The following is a 2,601-nucleotide window of genomic DNA, read 5'->3' as shown; positions in this document are numbered from 1 at the left end:
TGAGCCCAGCTCAGTGACTGCCTCTCAAAGCTTTGAGGCCTGACCTACAAAGGAGAACCAGCCCTGACATTCCCAGCAACCACACTCCCCTGTTCAGAGTGAGTACTCACCCCAGCTCACCCCCCGGGGGTCTCTCCACCACCAGGCAAAGGTAACCCTCAGCATTGCCCCCACAGGTGACGGTTGTCAAACCCCAGTGTGGTGCAGCTGGGGAAGTGCCAGGCCTGAAATCTCTGCGAGCAGCCTCTGCTGGTGACAGGCACCCCACAGCCCAGTGGGTGAGTGGCAGCAGTACTCTTTTACAGCTTGGCTCGTTGGGGGCAGGTGGCACCGAGCTGGGATCTGTTGAGCCCCGGTTCTTGTGGACATGCACCCGATGTCCCCAGCCCTTGTGTCAGGGCTCTGACAGCGTTCTAGCGGAGCGTCTCAGTGCCCCCATCACTGGCATCACTGTTAGGCTGTGCGACTGCCCGTCAGCTCGACCTCTCTTTAAGGCAGGCCGTGAGGTCCCCCTGGGCCCAGCACGGTGCTACTCTCCCAGGGAGCCAGAACTGCTCTTTAAGGGCCCTCCCATCCCTATCATTCTCCCAATGGGGCATTCATGCAGCCGTCAACAGCCACAGCCCCTGCAGGCATGCATACTCTTGTTCTTTAAAGACTTGAATTATTGCATTGGCCGGTCTGCGTCTCTTTACTGCTATGTGTCCCCAGGTCACTATGTGTGAAATATTCAGCAGTTGAGCCAAACCTTGGGACAAGCTGTGGCCGACGTTCTGCTCAGGTTGGGGTCATCTGTCCATGCCAGCCACCAAGTGAGCCCATCTCTGGTTCCGATCCTCTGTGAGGCAGATCCCGTGATGGGCTTGGGGGATGTGAGAGCCACCGAGAGCTGGAAGGGGAGTGCCTGCGAAGGCCACGGTGCATTGGAGCAAGGCTGAGCTAGGAGGCCGTGCTGGTGTGAGGTAGGTCTGGCTCCGAGGAGCGAGAGGGCAGGAGGCCACAGGTCTGGGGAGGTCTGGCCGTGGACAGACTGCCCCTGGGAGGAGCCTCCGCACTGGGCAACGATGGTCTGCTCCTCACACACCGTGGGGGGGGGTGTAGGTGGGCAACTACGGGGTGGGGGTAGGGGCACCTCGGGGCAGGGCGCACCCTGTGGCCACTTCTACTCCTGCCCCACTGATCCGGAGCACTTACTTTGTCCTAAATCAGGTTTCATTCTTTGCTCGGGGTTATTGTTGGGTTCTCTGTCCCACTGGTTTTAGAATGTGTCCCTCTGCCACCAGTACACTACTTTCATTGTAAGAACTTTGTATGAAGTCCTGTTTTTACATTGGTATGTCTGTGCTCTTGTTTCTTTCCTCCCTCCTGTAGATTTTTGGATCAGCTTATCAAATTCCACTAACAGCTCTTTAACATGTGGCTAGAACTGCACTGAATATTTGAGGTCAATGAGAAGAAGTGACATCTTTGTGACACTGAGTCTTCAAGTCCAATGATGTGGTATATCCCATTTATTTAAGTCTTTCTAGAGATCTTTCAATATGTTGTATATTTTTTTTCCAGAGAAAGCTTGCAATCTTTTAAAAGACTTATCATTGGTACTTAAAATTTTTGTCATTGGTGTAAAATTTTTTTTCTTGTTCGTTTGTGGAGCTGAATGTGGGACTTGAACTCACAACCTTGAGATCAAGACCTGAACCAAGATCAAGAGTCAGATGCTCCACTGACGGAACTGCCCAGGCACAACATCAGTATCTTTTCTTAAAAAAAAAAAGACATTTTGGGGTGTGCCTGGGTGGCTCCGTTGGTGGAGTGTCTGCCTTCAGCTGAGGTCATGATCTCAGGATTCTGGGATTGAGTCCTACACTGGGCTCCCTGCTCAGCAGGGAGTCTGCTTCTCCCTCTGCCCCTCTGCCTGCTGGTGCTCTCACTCTCTGTCAAATAAATAAAATCTTTAAAAAACAAAACAAAACCCAAAGCCTCTACATTTATTGACAGCCAGACTGTACTGATCTCTGCTGGAATCTGAAGTCCCATGCAGAGAGCTGATTTAGGAGGTATTCAATATAGTTGTCTTGCTTGAATGTGTATACAAATAAGTCACACAGCTTTTAGTAGATTTCTGATAAATGTAGTAACTTGTAAAGCTCTCAATTTTCAGTAGATAATTATTTTTTTGCTTTTCTTTGCTGGAATTTAGAAACCAAAAAGGCAAAACACTGGTTTCTCATGAACACTGGAATCACAGATATCAGTGCTTTCACAAGGTCATTGAAGAAACTCTTGGATTTCATCCCTGGTAGGAGAAGTCTGGACCAGACGACATGTAAGTTTCTTTCGTGCGTTAGAATTTCCCGGAAATTACTGGCAGTGGTGTGACAGGGTTGCAGGGGGTGGTGGCAGCTGCACAGTGCCTGGCACAACATGGCACACATACCTATCCAGGCACCATGTTTCCACCAGGAGCTATGGTGGCACTGTGTGTCAGCTGTACTAGCCGCAAACTCATTGAAAGTTTACTACGTAGACTTATCTGAACATTATGATAATCTGTAGGAAAAATGACATTATGATGACCTTTTATAAGCAATAAAATGAGCA

At 49.8% G+C, this 2,601-nt stretch overlaps 1 long non-coding RNA gene across 1 annotated transcript; it reads left to right on the top strand.

Moving 5' to 3' along the window:
* The first annotated feature begins 209 nt into the window (after positions 1–209).
* LOC129497018 (uncharacterized) lies at positions 210–2,338 on the top strand. Its single transcript, XR_008661864.1, has 4 exons — positions 210–278; positions 712–962; positions 1,372–1,500; positions 2,201–2,338. It is a non-coding gene; the product is annotated as an uncharacterized LOC129497018 (long non-coding RNA).
* Positions 2,339–2,601: the final 263 nt, after the last annotated feature.

This window comes from Nyctereutes procyonoides, unplaced genomic scaffold (assembly GCF_905146905.1).
Source record: "Nyctereutes procyonoides isolate TBG_1078 unplaced genomic scaffold, NYPRO_anot_genome, whole genome shotgun sequence".
In the NCBI taxonomy this organism is placed as follows: Eukaryota; Metazoa; Chordata; class Mammalia; order Carnivora; family Canidae; genus Nyctereutes; species Nyctereutes procyonoides.
This window is presented reverse-complemented; position numbering and strand designations above follow the sequence as displayed.